Consider the following 16205-nt stretch of genomic DNA (forward strand, 5'->3'; position numbering starts at 1 on the left):
CAGATTGCCTGCTGTTCTCTAGAGCAGTAGGGTTCTCTAGAGAAACAGAATCAACAGGAAATATTTATAAATATAAAATTTATAGAAGTTTCTCATGTAACCCTGGGAATGTAGAGTCCAAAATCTGTAGGGCAGGCTGTGAAGCTGACGATTCCAATGGAGGGTCTGGATGAACTCCACAGGAGAGGCCTGCTGGCAGAAGCAGGAAGAGAGACTGTCTCTTCTGAATCCTCCTTAAAAGGCCTCCAGTGATTAGATTAAGCATCACTCATTGCAGAAGACACTCCCCTTAGCTGATTACAAATGGAATCAGTTGTGGATGCACCCAACATGATCATGATTTAATTCTATGAAATGTCCTCATAGCAACAGGCAGGCCAGCACTTGTCCAATCAGACAAACAGGTACCACCACTTGGCCAAGTTGACACATGAACATGACCATGACATCTGCCATTTTACAAGGATTGCTTTCTTTCCAGTTTGCAATAAAACATACCTCATTTCTGCCTAGAGCCTTGTCAGAGGTATCTTTAGAGTCCTCATTTCTACCAACAGTCTCTTCAATGCATTTTAGGCTTTCTCTATCAAGCTTCTCACAACTCCTCTGAAATCTTCCCCTTATTCATTTAAAAAGTCATTCCAACATGTTTGATATTTGCAAATCACCCTACTTCTCTGGTACCAAAATCTGTTTTAGTTTGCCAGGAGCCAGAATGTGATATACCAGAAACAGAACAGCTTTTTATAAAGGGGAATATATTAAGTCACAACTGTACAGTTCTAAAGCTGTGAAAATGTCCAAATTAAAGCAAGGATATAGAAATGTCCAAGCTAAGGTGTCCATAGAATGATACCTTGATTCAACAAGGCTGATGATATTCAGGGTTTCTCTCAACTCGAAAGGCACATGGCAAACATGGTGATGTCTGCTATTGTTCTCTCCAGGCTTCTCGTTTCATGAAACTCTCCCAAGGATGTTTTTCTCTTTCATCTCCAAAGATCTCTGGCTGCATGGGTTCTGGTCACTCTCATGGTTCTCATGGCTCTCTTGGGTTTTTACAAAATGTTTCCTCTCTTAAAGGATTCCAGCAAACTACTCAAGATCAAGTGGAATGGGTGGACTCACATCTCCCTCTAATCAAAAGTTAATACTCACAACTGGGCATGTCAAATCTCTGTGGATATAATTTAATTAAGTTTCCAACCTACAGTGCTGACTAGTGGTTAAAAGAAATGGCTGCCTCCACAAGAGGAAGAGGATTAAAATCACGACTTTTCTAGGGTGTATAATATTTTCAAACCTGCCAGGAGATAAAAGCTGGACTCATGTAAACTTTTTCTTTCTTATTTTCCTCCTTAACCTTAATGTTCATTCCTAGGAAGGCAGACCCCCAGGCACAGTGTCACAGGCAGCAGCAATGAAGACACCAGCAGACTCTGAAGATGAAAGCTGCCAAGGAGAGGCACTGTAGCTTTGAAAGAGGACATTGACATCATGGATGGGATGGTGGAGCTTTGCATTCACCCTCTGAGGGGGCAGATGGGAAGTAGGAAGAGGAAGATCATGAAAAGTAGCAGCAGGAAGAGGATGGAATCTATGCAGACCCAGATGTCCTGAGCTACACTGACAAGCTGTGTACAGAGGGAGACTTTGCTCCCAAGGGAGGCTGGGTCTGTAAATGTGGGCTCTAGCAGATTACTAAGTCTTAACACTGTAAGCAAGCTAAGATGTGTGCTTTTCCATAGGCTATAGGAATTCAGGTCTATTCCTTAGCCCCTGAGCAGTGGTGTGTTTACATGTATGACATTTTTTCATGTGCATTTATGCATGTGTATGTGTGTGCATGCGTGTATTTGTGTGGGTTTGCAAATAGTGGTACTAATGCTCCAATACAACTACAGATTGCAGGTTGTGATGCAGTACCAATGCTTGTCCTCTTAGCCTCCAGACTGACAGGTTACACTTATCAAGGATGCTCACTCCTCTCTTAATCCATTTTCCAGGTGGAGGCTGTCATTCACCCTCAATTCCTAGCAGAATTGCTTTTGCCAAGACCATATATAAATTTCTTGGCCCTAATACAGGAGGTTCAGCAAGGGGAAAGAGTAACTGCACCATCAGGTAAACATAGAGTTATGTCATTTTATCACAACATAAAATCCAAAAAATATCTTGTATCACTACATTGCTTTGGATGCCTTAGCTTCTTTAGAGGAAACAGGGAAGGTGTGGGGGCACATGGAGAACCAGTAGGTAGGGGTCTGTGGAGATATGTGTGGAAGGAGTCATAATGGTTGAAAGTTTGAGAAAAATCACAAGAATATGGGAAGAATGAGCTGTTGTATCTGCACCTGAAGCATACAGCTTCCTGCTACTGAATGCTATATCATCCTCAGCATCACTCACCCTCTCTATCTTATGAACTTGTGAAGAGCCATTGACTGTCCACTTTTCTTCCTCACATCTGGTTGAGAAACATCTCTTGACCTTGAAAGATGGAGAGGGTGTGGAACCTCCCCCAAGTTATGGTGTACCCAAATTGGACTCAGTGACTGAGTGAAAAGAGCCATAAAGCAGAGAGCAGAAAAGACCCTGGCTTCCATCTAGAGGATAAAATTCATAGAAGTAAGCAGCTTGGTCATCGCAAACAACCTTGCTGTCTCTCCAAGAAGCCAAGAGCATTCTTATATCATAATTACACAACACATCTTTCCTACCAGTTCCCCTAGATTGAGAGGCAATGATGAGGAATTTCCCCAAGAAAAATGTGTGCAAGTGCAACACACAGCCCAGCAGATGGGTTCAGCAGAGAGTAGAATGAAGTCCTCCCAAGCATCGCCTTCCTGTTGGCACCTCAATATTGCTTACAGCCATGGAGGGTTATCAAGCATCCTCTCTCTGCCTCACACCTTCTCACAACTAGTTTTAATCAGTCATAGAAATCTTCCTATAAAGAAAAGCCCAGGGCCAGATGCCTTCACAGTGGAATTTTATCAAACATTCCAAAAAGAACTAACACTAATCCTGCTGAAACTTTTTCAAAAAAATGAAGAAAAAGGAACTTTACCTAACATATTTTATGAAGCTAATGTCACTTTAAAACCAAAACTGGGTAAAGATGCTATAAGAAAGGAAAACTATAAGCCAATCTCCCTAATAAACATAAATGCAAAAATTTTGAATAAAATATTTCAAATCAAATTCAGCAACACATTAAAAGAATTATACATCACCACCTAGTGGGGTTTACACCAGGAATGCAAGGATGGTTCAACACAAGAAAATCAATTAACATAATAAAGCACATTAACAAATTGAAAGAGGAAAATCAGATCATCTCAGTTGATGCTGAAAAAGCTTTTGACAAAATTCAACATCCTTTTCTGATAAAACACTTCAAAAGATAGGAATCAAAGGCAACTTCCTCAATGTGAAAAACGGACCATATGAAAAACCAATAGTGAGCATCATACTCAATGAAGAGAGACTAAAAGCTTTCCCCCTAAGATCTGGAACAAGGCAAGGATGCCCACTGTCACCGCTATTATTCAACATTGTGCTAGAAGTTCTAGCTAGAGCAATCAGGCAAGTCAAAGAAATAAAAGGCCTCCAAATTGGAAAGGAAGAAGTAAAACTTCTATTATTTGCAGATGACATGATGCTATACTTGGAAAATCATGAGAAGTCTACTGCAAAGTTACTTGAGCTAATAAAGAAATTCAACAAGGTAGTGGGATATAAAAGTCATGTGTAAAAACCAGTAACGTTTCTATACAGAAGCAATGACCTAACTGATGAGTAAATTAAGGAAAAAATTCCATTCAAAATAGCAACAAAAAGAATTGAGTACTTATGAATGAACTTGTCTAGGGACATACAGGTCTTGTACATGGAAAACTACATAACATTGCTATAAGAAATCAAAGGACATCTAAATAGGTGGAAAGACTTCCCTGCTCATGGATAGGAAGACTAAATATAGTTAAGATATCAATTCTACCCAAATTGTTCTACAGATTCAATGCAGTACCAATCAAAATCCCAACAACCTACTTTGAAGACTTGGAAAAGCTAGAAATGAAATTCATCTGGAGGGGAAAGAGACCCTGAACAGCTAAAAGCATCCTAAAAAGAACAATGTGGAAATACTAACACTCCCTGAATTTAAAAACTATTCTAAAGGTACAGTGGCTCAAAACAGCACAGTACTGGCACAAAGTTAGAAATATTGACCACTGGAATCAAATAAGAGTGCAGAAATAGACTACCAAATCTATAGTCAACTGATTCTTGACAAGGCCCTAAATCCACTCAACTGGGACAAAATAGTCTTTTTAGCAAATGGGCATGGGAGAACTGGATATCATCAGCCAAAAGAATGAAAGAGGACCCCTACCTTACACCTTATTCAAAAATAAACTAAAAATGGATCAAATACCTAAATATAAGAATTTGCACCATAAAGCATCTAGAAGAAAATGTAGGGTAACATCTTCAAGACCTAGTAAGAGAAGGTAGTATCCTAAACTTTACACCCAGAGCACAAGCAACAAAAGAAAAAATAGATAAATGGGAACTACTCAAAATCAGATGCTTCTGCACCTCAAATGATGTTGTCAGAAAGGTGAGGTGGCAACCAACTTAATGGGAGAAAATATTTGGAAATCACTTATCAGACAAAGTTTGATATCCTGTGGACATAAAGTCATCATACAACTCAACAGCAAAATAACAAACAACTCAGTTATGAAATGAGCTAAAGATATGAATAGGCATTTTTCTGAAGTGTAAATACAGATGGCTCAAAAGCACATGAAGAGATGTTCATTTTGATTGACTAAAATGGAAATTCAGGTCAAGGCTAAAATGAGATATCACCTCACACCTATAAGAATGGCTGCTTTTAAACAAACAGGAAACTATAAATGTTGGAGAGGATGTGGAGAAATTGGGACACTTATACACTGCTGGTGGTAATTTATAATGGTGCAGCCACTATGAAAGATAATTTGGTGGTTCCTTTGGAAGCTAAATATCGAGTTGCCCTATGACCCAGCATTAGCACTGCTTGATATATACCCAAGGGACCTGAAAGCAGTGACACAAACAGACAATTGCACACTGATGTCCCTAGCAGCATTAGTCATAATCACCAAAAGATGGAACCAACCCATCAACAGATGAGTGGATTAACAAAATGTGGTAAATAATACAATGGAATATTATGCAGCAGTAAGACAAAATGATGTCCTGAAGCATATGACAAGAATGGATGAGCACTGAAGACATAATGCTGAGTGAAATAAGCCAGACACAAAAGGAGAGATACTGTATGATTCCACTTTTATGACAATGGTAAAGGTAAAATCAGATGTTTACAATACAGAATACAGGGAACCTAGAGATACATAGAAGCTAGAGATGGGTGAACATTTTACTAATGAGGTTGAATTCCAATGTAAGGGAATAGAGAGAATTGAAGGCAGTTCTCTAGTGGGTCTATAAGTAATACTACAATAATGAAGATGAACAAGATTGAAAGGGGTTGCATCAACCTAGGTGCCCTACTGATTAACACTAGAAACATGAATTAGTTCTTGCAAGAACTTCAAAATTATGTTTCATGTACAAAGAGTGTTTAAGTACAGGGTATGGGGGAAAACTGCTATTGCATACTATGGGTTATGTTTAAAAGGAAAATATCAGCACTACCACAGCAACAGCAGAGGTAAATGATGGGGGCTAGGATAAGATTTAAGAGGAGGTTTAGATTTCCTATTTGGTGGGGGTGTGCTTATTGGTGATCTACCTCTTGGAAAAAATGAAATTATGTAAAATTGAGAGTGTTGATGGACTACAGACTTCAGGCATTATACATGATGCTTGATGAATGCAAGTGTCTGAATGATGCACTGACAGAAGTAGATTGGTGTAAAATGGTGTATACATGTGATCAAATGTGTTGCTAAAAAAAGGAACAAAGTCGTGAGGCATACCATGATGTGAATGGTCTGTTCTTGAGAGATAAGAACAAAGCTAATCAGGTTGGAGTTACAGTAATTGAGAACACAGTGGGTAAGGAAGTCATTATCCTTATTTTAGAACTGCACATACTCTTTGAAACCAAAAGAAGAAAGGTTTATGTTGTCTGGGACCTAAATTTTCTATAGCACATAATCTATCTCAACCTATCTATACAGCTCATTTGAACAACTGAAACACAGGGAGCCCAGAATAAGAAAGTTCCTTCAATCCTGTATAGCTTAATGTAATGCCTGGATGCATACCAGAGTATATTAAGCAGATCATCAAAAGGTATTGGAAAAGTTCCTTAAAGGATCGAAGAAAAAAAATATGGCACTATTAAACTTTACTATCAGGGAATCCCCTGATACTGTGTCAAACTTTAGGGACACCAAGACATTAGGCCAAGCCTGTCATCTTGCAGTTTACTCTTGTGAAGCTTATGTAGGTAATGGAGAAGCTTAACCTATCTATAGGCATGCCTAAGAGTTACTTCTGGAGGATGTTTTTTGTTGCTCAGTTGTGGCCTCACTCTCTCTAAGCCCAACTCTGTAAATGAAATCATTGTCCACTCCTCTACATCCACATGACATCCAGGGGTGAAAGTCTCCATGGCAGCATGGGAAATGACTTGCAAGGATGTGTCTAGCCCTGTCACTATGGGATCAACAATTCCTTCTTGACTGAAAGAGGGAAAAAAGTGCAACTAATAAAGTATCAGTGGCAGAGAGAGTTCAAATAGAGTTGAAACATTACTCTGGAGGTTGCTCTAATGCAACTTCAGTTAGACATTGCTACCTCTCATAACTTGCCAAACCCCAACCAGGGTGATTCCAGTCAATCTAAAGACCACCTAGGGCAGTATATATAAGATTCCACAGGGGTCCATGCACTAGGGGAACTTTCCAAAACCTACAACCTCCAATGGGTCCCCATACCAGATAAGTCCTGAAACCTAGAGGACCCAGCCTTTCCAGCACGTCAGACAGTTTCATCTCCCTACCTGTTATTACTGATAGACCCTTCCAATATGAAAAATTTAGAACGGCCATACTGCAAACACCCCTAAAGAGAGGGACAGAAAGATCAAATGTGATGGTGGAGTTATACCAATAGGATTTGACAAATGAATATGAACGCTTAATCATTAAATTGATATCTCTTTTAGTCTCCAATATCTTAGAGAAGCAAGAATTTAAAACCTAAAATTGTGGAACTGTAACCCATGCAAAACTTTGAACTATGTTCTAAAACTATGCTGTGCTTTGAAATTTATTGCTTTTTCATATATATGTTATTTTTCACTAAAAATAAAAAAGTGGATTGTGATGATAATTTTTTTTATTCTTTCTAGCCTCCTATATTCTGTAGCAACTAGAAGGAAAAATCTGAGAGGACTGTATGGTAACCCATGACAAACTCTGGGATCTGTCCTGTAACAACCTGTTGAAAGTGCTTTGAAAACTATTGCTTTTTTCTTTCTTTACTTTGTATATATGTTACATTATACAATAAAAATGTTTAAAAATATTCTAGGCAGTCATAGGGAGGTTATGAATGAAGTAGATTCCCAAAGTGCATTTTACCATATTCTTCTCAATCTTCCTTTGCCTGATGCTCATTATAAATCTTCTTTCAAAACCAGAATGACTGGAGAAAGATTCTGGAACTGCATGTCTTTTCTAGTTTGCAAACTTCTGGAATGTAATATACTAGAAATGGAACAGTTTTGAAAAATGGGAATGTATTAAGTTGCAAGCTTAGAGTTCTAATGCCATGAAAATGCCAAATTAAGGCAAGTGTGCTGGTTTGAAAGGAAGTATGCCCCCTAAGAAAAGCCATGTTTTGATATAAATCCCATTTCTAAAAGGTAGAATAATCCTTATTCAATACTGTATATTTGAAACTGTAATGAGATCATCTCCCTGGTTGATGTGATTTAGTTAAGAATGGTTGTTAAACTGGATTAGGGGATGACATGTCTCCACCCATTTGAGTGGGTCTTGATTAGTTTCTGAAGTCCTATAAAAGGAGAATGAGAGATTCAGAGAGATTCGGAGAGAGAGCAGAGAATGCTGCAGCACCACGAAGCAGAGAGTCCACCAGCCAGCGACCTTTGGAGATGAAGAAGGGAAATGCCTCCCGGGGAGCTTCATGAAACCAGAAGCCAGGAGAGTAAGCTAGCAGATGATGTCGTGTCTGCCATGTGCCCCTCCAGCCGAGAGAGAAGCCCTGACTGCGTTCACCATGTGCCTTTCCAGATGAGAGAGAAACCCTGAACTTCATCGGCCTTCTTGAACCAAGGTATCTTTCCCCAGATGCCTTTGATTGGACATTTCTATAGACTTGTTTTAATTGGGACATTTTCTCAGCCTTAGAACTGTAAACTAGCAACTCATTAAATTTCCCTTTTTAAAAGCCATTCCATTTCTGGTATATTGCATTCCGGCAGCTAGTAAACTAGAACAGCAAGGCTATTAAAATGTCCAAATTAAGGCACCAACAAGAGGTTACATTCACTCAAGGAAGGCCAATTAAAGTCTGCTAGCTGTCTCTCAAATGTTCTAGTTTCATGAAGCTTCACTGGGGGGCATTTTCTTTCTTAATCTCCAGAGGTCTCTGGCTGTATGGGCTCTGGTTGCTCTTGTGACTCTCAAGCATTTCTCAAAATGGTTCCTTCTAAAGGACTCTAATAAGAAACCACATTTCAGATGGGTGGAAACATTTCTCCATAGAAACCATCTAATCAAATGTTACCACCCACAATTGGGTGGGGTCACATCTCCATAGAAACAGTCCATAAATTCTCACCCAGCAATATTCAATGAGGATTAAAGAACTTGGCTTTTCTGTAGTACACAACAGATTAAAACTGGCACAATGCCCTTTACACCTCCTTCCCAGCATATGCTTATTGCTTCTAGGCCCTCACCAATTACAGATTACACAGGGCTGGGGCCAGGCTCCATGACATCAACTACACAGAAAATTCTTTCTCCAGAATAAGAGATGTTAAGTTCCCCAAGATTCTGTCATACAACAACCAGCAATGTCTGGAGAGGGTAAGTAAGAGTGTATAAAAGTTCAATAGTGGAGATATAAGTGGAGAACCTCCCTGTTTAAATTGACAGCAAGAGATGAAAGTTGAATGGCCCTTCTACTTTGACCTCCTAACAACAAAAGTAAAGACACTGATCACCAGGCATAAGTCCCCATTTGGCATTACATAATCTGGAAAACATTCTTGTTCAAGGATCCTCACTCAGACCATACTCAAAAGAACAGGAACCCAGAACATTAGCACAATGTATCACAAAGTTCTCCTGGGATCATTGATAATAATAATAGTAGATAAAAGTATACTTCATTACATGCTACTCTCCTTTCCCTTGTTAAAAATAAATGATCCCTCATCAAATGTTCCATTGGAAAGCCAGAACACCTGTTTCCATCCCATGACCATGAACTATTCATCGAATATAACCAATATCTTCATCTCAATTGAAAATTGAAGGACTGAGGGATCAGCATGAAGTTGTGAACAAGTTGATGTAGTTTGAAGATCTGAGATTCCACAATGACAAAAATTGAGAAAACTTCAGGGATCACCACTTCTGCTAATATTAGTTGAAGTTATCCAACTGCCCTGGACCTTTTAAATGAAAGAAAACATGTACCTGGAGTGAAAGAGAAGCTGTCTCTGGTCTGGGAAGACCTGTCTCTGGTCCAGGGATTCTGGGGTGGGGCAGCTAGAGAAATGTCCAGGCTACTTAACTGAGAGTACCTTTTCCCGTAAATATACAGAGAACCCTTTTAACAGTTTTGTAGCTTAGCCTATTGCTTCTTACTACCCCACAAAATCTTATTTACTCCATTTCTTATCCTTCAAATAAAAGCATACAGGAATTTCCAGGTACCCAAAAAATAACACAGATTCTAGGCAAGCCTCTCTGTGCCATCACACAATGTAATCCTGCTACTCTTTAGTACACTTTTCATGTGGCTTTTCTCTTCTAGGGACATTCAACATTCCTGATCTCATTCTTTCTATACAGCCAATGTAATTCTTCCCAGATCCAAGGTCAGCTACCTCAACTGTAGTTCTCAGGTATCCAGACTGCTCCCTGCTCTCCAGGTGAGAAGAGCTTGGTGGAATCCAATGTTCTCTACTTCCTCTATTTAAGATCAATTCTTGTACTATGAAGATGGGTCAGTTTTGAATTTTCCTAAGTTGATGAATGGCTCTTATGGAAGTTGAAGAAGTGCTTTTATAATATACCCCCATCCTACATTCTTACTGCCTTCTGAAATCACTCTTGGGTTCTTGAACACAGACCACTGCTGTCTGGAACCTCCTGATTAATACAGATTCAGTTCCAGAACTCAAAGAGTGACTTCTTCCAGCAGATTCTCAGGATTCCAAGTAAAGGATGGAAAAGTTTACATTTAAACTGGACTAGAGTATAGGACTCAAGAGACTCTATAATGGGGGAGGGGCAGATGGAGCTGAAGTGGGGGAGGGAAAACATTTCCTGAAGGACTCTGACAGGTGGACAAAATGTAAGTGTTTTCTTCGAAGTATAATTTGGCAATACGATTGGCAATTTACCTCTTTAGGGCATTTTATTGATTATTTCTCAGACACACAGCAAAGTGTTCATCCCAAATACTTTATGTAAACCTAGTTTTGTGCCCCTCAACTGACTCTACAATTGTAGTAGTAGATTTCTTCACTTGCTTCAAGTACAGTATCACTTTCTGAATAAAAATTAGAACACACAATTTGATAAAGGTATGTGTACTTATGAACATAAGGTACAACAGTGGAAATCAGGATTCTCAGTGCATCCAGGGTGCTATATGTATATCAGCTTTATTTCCCATTAATAAAAACAAATATAATTGAAGATCATTTTAAATAAACTTTTTGACTATTAATTTCGATTTTGAAAGCAATGTGTTTCTATACATTTCATTACCAATTTTGCTATGATTACCATCTTTGTACTGGTAGCAAAAGGAACAGGTCTACAATTCCTTTAAATTTTAAAGTATGCCTAAGAATAAAGTTGGCAGAATTAACAAATCAAATACATTATTCCTAAATTTGAAATATTGTAGACAATAAATAATATTTTAGCGTAAGTGTGTGAGCGAGAAAGAACTGGCTGTTGCGTTCCTGGAAGTGGGATACTCTGTATGTTATTTGTGGGCCTCTTGGATACAGAATATTTCAGCATAAGTAAGTCCCAAATACTTCATGACATACATGTAAGCTAAGAAAGTACTTTGGTTTTGAAAGGCTTGAATAAAAACAAAAAATGCAGTCCAAGGAGAGCACATGCAATGCTTCCAATCTGAGGACACAGCCTTAGACTATACAGCTTCTAAAAATATTTCACCGAGGAAGGGGGCTAAGTGGAAGGAACTGCCCTCGCAGGTTTATAAACATAAAACTTGCAAGCGGTCTTTTCCTACCTGCTATCACAGAGGGAGTGTTGGTCCTGGTGGTTCCAAAAGAAAAGGCATCTAGCTCCTGATCCTGCAGAAATCACACAGCCCCTCCCCACGACTCCATTTCCTGCCCATCCCAGACGTCCCTCCCAGAACCTCCTTCCAGCATGGGGTGGGGGGCTGATGCTGTACGCATGCGCACACCCTTCTGGAGGAGGAGGGGGAGGGGGAGGCGGGGCATTGGGGCACGTGGCCTCCTGCCCTTCAGCCTCCCCAGGGGTCCGCTGGGAAATGCTCCTTGAAGGAAAGCGCATGCGCGGTACTAAGGGCGCGTTCTTAAGGAAGGATTTCAATGGAAAGGTCTGTCGTCCTCTCGCAAGTTCGCTGCTCATACCCTTTTATATGTCAGGTATATAAAATTAAAGGTAACGGCTACTCAGCCTCATGGCTTTCTAATGCTGTCACTGAGCTAACTAGTGTGTGTACTTGGGTTATTTGCGTCTGCTGTCTCTATCAGAAGCTGTTTCCTAGGGGGTGCTCTTGCCCTCAGGTTCCCGCCCTGCTCTATGGGGAGAGCATTTACACCGCGGAGATTAGAAACGTGCAGACCCAGACCAGGCTGAATTTACTGATTTTTCGGTTGTGAAGAGTTAAAGTGTGTTAGGAAATTTAATAATATAAAGTCAACTTAACAGTGTGTCGAGGCTCAATTTGCCCCCTTCTAATAACACAATTATGTCAAATTCTTCAGTATTTGAAAAACATTGTTCTGTGAGGAAAGGGGTAGCTAACATTAAAACTTGAGTGAAATTTTGTGGTATAGAAATCAAAAGCCTTATAGAAGAATAAATTGGCCGAATGGATTTACCATAAATGGTGTTGTATATTTTTTATTTTGTCGATTGTGTGCTACACACCTATTAAAATGTGTTATATGTGTGATTATATGATCACCACATTCACTTAGAAGTTCATTTTGTTAAACTTTGCTACACACTGCTCTATGCATAATTGGGCTGTAACATGGTTTTATCTTGAGGAGTGGTATCTCTGTGGGAGGGAATGTGTTTGGTGTGTGAGCCTCATGTGTGCTCTTCCTTGAATTGTTAGTGGTCAATACATGTATTTGACATCTTTACTTCTGTGGGGAATAAATGGCTGTTGGTGCTCCTGGAAATGGGATATTTTCTATGTGCTATCTGTGGGCCTCTTGGGTATATAAAAATTCAGATCATAAGCTATACTGTGCATGTTATTGGGACTGTGGTCCTATAAATTCAGTTTGTGGTTAGTGTATGTATTTAACGTGTTGGTGGGAATAAGATATATGTATTCAAATGTGTGGGTGTTGGTGTTGGTGTAGATATTTGGGAATGAGAAGTCATGAGTGTTTTTTGAGGGTGACTGGGGCTCAGTGGTTTTGCTAAGTGTGAGAGGCAATACATGTGTATCAAGGGTTTGGGGTTATTTATTTGTAATTTGAGACTTTGAGGGTTTTTTTACATGTGTGTGTTTTCCCCATGAATTTTGGAGATTTTTCAGTGTTCAATTGTAGGTTTGTCAGTGTTCTACCTATGCATATAGGCAGTGTCAGGAAATGTGTCTGTGTATATCAGTTTATAGGGTCTATGTGTTTTGTATATTTGTGGAGATGGGGAGATCATTTTATTGTATGTAGTTCATGTTGAGTGTTGAAAATATTTATGTGATTTTCAGGAGGTGTGTGTATATGTCATTGAGTGTAACTATAATGGTATTTTGTGTAGCAGGTAGATATGTTAAATGCTGGATGGAAGGACTGTGGGGTGTCATGAGTCTGTATTCTGGAAGATGCTGGACTTAATTCTATGAGTATTTTTGACTGTAGGAATTATGTATACATTAGTGGTTTGGGGATGCATGTGCATATGAGGGGAATAGAGTGGTACTTTTGCATATTTGTAGTGTGCTGGAGAATTTTGGTTATAATTGAGGCCTGTGTATATTGAGTGTATTGTGTATTCAAGGATCATTGCAATTTGGACGTACATCTTCAAATGCTATGAATTTGAATTTATCAGTATGGAATTACTACTGTGTATCCTGAGAAGTTAGTATGTATGTACCTGATGTAGTGATGGGGATGTATGTTTATACATGGAAGTAAATATCTTAGTTTGCCTGAGCTGCTATGACAAATACCACAAAATGTGTCTCCTTAAACAACAAGCATTCATCAGTCATTTTGAGGTTTGAACTCCAAATAAAGATTTGGAGGTGCTTTCCCCTGAATGTCTGTAGTGTTGTGGTGCTGACCGTCAGCAATTCCTGGATGTGTTTCTATCTCCTATCACTTGGCAATGTCCTCTCCTTTCTAGCTTCTCTGACTTCCCAGTTCTTTTTATATGGCCTCTAGCAATCTGGAATAAGGCCCACCTTCATTTACTTGGGTCACATGTTAACTGAACACATCTTCAGGAAATTCTATTTACAATGGGTTCACATCCACAGAAAAATGGATTGAGATTAAGAACATGTCTGAAATGAGTTATATAATTCAATATATCACAGTAGAGTAATTGTATATCTATATATTGGGGGTATATGGTGCCATTACATCTAAGAGTTCTGGATATGAGAGTAGGGGGTATAATTAGGGACATTGAAGTGGTTTCATGTGTACTCATATTTGGTTGACTGGAGATAGTGATTTATTTCTTCAGAGTGTGTACTGGTTTGTGTGTATTTCTAGGATTGGGTGGGTGATTTATATAAATTTATTTAATTTGTATACATTTATTCATAGGATCTATGGTATAAGGAGTTTTAACAGTGTTCTTCTTTGGAAAATTCTAGGGTTTTTTGCATGTCTTTTGGGGAATGTTTGAGTATTGGGGAGGTGTAATTGTTCTCTGCATGAATGGGGATGGTGTGTAAAGTTGAGGGGTGTATATATTCAGTGATTAGGAATATTTGAAGTAATGTATATTTGTTTCAATGTATGTGGGAAAGTCATGTTTTATATTAGCAGTACAACAAGATTGTTGGCATTTGTATGTATTTATCTGAGTAAGCTGTATATTCAAGGGTAGTGTACAAATGTGTTTATCGGGTAATAAAGTGTTCACTGAATCTCTTTGTGTTTTTACTGGGGTGTAGTGTTTTAAACTGGTTCAGTTGCTTGTATTTTTTTCAGTGTCAGTTGGATGGTCTTTTATGTAATTGATGTCTACAGGGTGGCTGTAGTTCTGTGTTCGTTTGGTTAAGTGGATTTGACAAAGTATATGTTCTTTGATATGCGGATATTTTTAATCATGGTGTTGGAAACTGATAGATGATATAGGTTGTGTGGATCTTAAGAAATTTTGAAGTATGGGTATGTTATAGATGAGGTATTGAGTGTGGGCTGTTATGGGGTGAAGCATGAGATAAAGCTTTGGGTACTTGATGGTTTTAGAGAGTCCTATGTGTGCAGGATATTTAGTATAAATATATCATGTCAGTTGTACATGTTTGTGTTCAAGTGAAAGTCATGTGCATGTGTAGTTGTAAAAGTAGCATGTGAATATTCAGAATGGATAGCTTTTGAGTATAAAAATTTAGGTGTAATAGGTGGTGTGTCTGTGTATTTATTGTATGGTTTGGATTTGGCATGTGTGTTCAGGATAGGTGAGGATTTGTGGGTTCTGGAGATAGGTAGGATAGTTTTGTTTGTATATGTACATTTGGAATTGAGGGTCCTATTCAAGGTCTTTGTTCATCTTGTGCACATATTCCTATGAAAGGGGGTAGTTTTGATGGAGCTGGTTGGTGCTTACTTGGGATCATTGATGTACATATCTTTTCACAGCTGTGTTCAGTAATGTCAGTAGTTTGAAATTGGCCAAGGTGGGGATATTTATTCCACAAATCTCTCTTCTGCAGAGATTAACTTTATTATACATTTACCTGAGAAGTATTTGGATGTGTTTGGGTATGAATGTGAGGTTATGTGTCTCATCAGAATTTATGTGTAGATCAAGAACTTTCAGGCAAATGTTCTTAAAACATTACCATACTCTGGTCAAAAGCCATACTTCTGGAATATCTACATCAGAAAATACTCAACTGAAAATGCTGAATTTTCTGCATCTTTTTTTTTGCATGCGCGTGGTGTACAATTTTATTTTAATTTACTTTATTGTTTTATTAATTAAAAAAAGAAATTAACACAACATTTAGAAATCATTCCATTTTACATATGCAATCAGTAATTCTTAATATCATCACATAGATGTATGATCATCATTTCTTAGTACATTTGCATTGATTTAGGAAAAGAACTAGCAAAACAACAGAAAAAGATATAGAATGTTAATATAGAGAAAAAAATAATAATAATAATAATAAAAAATAAAAAAATATGTGAAAAAGGAAAAGGAAAAAAGACACAAACAAACAAACAAACAACAACAAAAAACTATAGCTCAGATGCAGCTTCATTCAGTGTTTTAACATGATTACATTACAATTAGGTATTATTGTGCTGTCCATTTTTGAGTTTTTGTATCTAGTCCTGTTGCACAGTCTGTATCCCTTCAGCTCCAATTACCCATTATCTTACCCTGTTTCTAATTCCTGCTGGTCTCTGTTACCAATGACATATTCCAAGTTTATTCTTGAATGTTGGTTCACGTCAGTGGGACCATACAGTATTTGTCCTTTAGTTTTTGGCTAGACTCCCTCAGCATAATGTTCTCTAGGTC

The 16205-nt window shown here is 38.5% G+C and overlaps 3 long non-coding RNA genes across 5 annotated transcripts in view; 2 read left to right on the top strand and 1 right to left on the bottom strand.

Moving 5' to 3' along the window:
* Positions 1–4400, top strand: part of LOC143650896 (uncharacterized) — a 47136-nt gene extending 42736 nt beyond the window's left edge. Inside the window, exon 3 of the long non-coding RNA XR_013159759.1 lies at positions 2007–4400. This is a non-coding gene — a long non-coding RNA (uncharacterized LOC143650896). The remainder of the gene's footprint in view (positions 1–2006) is intronic.
* The window catches only part of LOC143650895 (uncharacterized), a 78103-nt gene extending 66464 nt beyond the window's left edge, over positions 1–11639 (bottom strand). For both annotated transcript variants that reach the window (XR_013159758.1, XR_013159757.1), the window contains exon 1: positions 11506–11639. This is a non-coding gene — a long non-coding RNA (uncharacterized LOC143650895). The remainder of the gene's footprint in view (positions 1–11505) is intronic.
* Positions 11640–11788: 149 nt separating this feature from the next.
* Positions 11789–16205, top strand: part of LOC143649761 (uncharacterized) — a 36802-nt gene continuing 32385 nt past the window's right edge. For both annotated transcript variants that reach the window (XR_013159155.1, XR_013159154.1), the window contains exon 1: positions 11789–11890. This is a non-coding gene — a long non-coding RNA (uncharacterized LOC143649761). The remainder of the gene's footprint in view (positions 11891–16205) is intronic.

Source organism: Tamandua tetradactyla, chromosome 11, assembly GCF_023851605.1.
Source record: "Tamandua tetradactyla isolate mTamTet1 chromosome 11, mTamTet1.pri, whole genome shotgun sequence".
Lineage (NCBI taxonomy): Eukaryota > Metazoa > Chordata > Mammalia > Pilosa > Myrmecophagidae > Tamandua > Tamandua tetradactyla.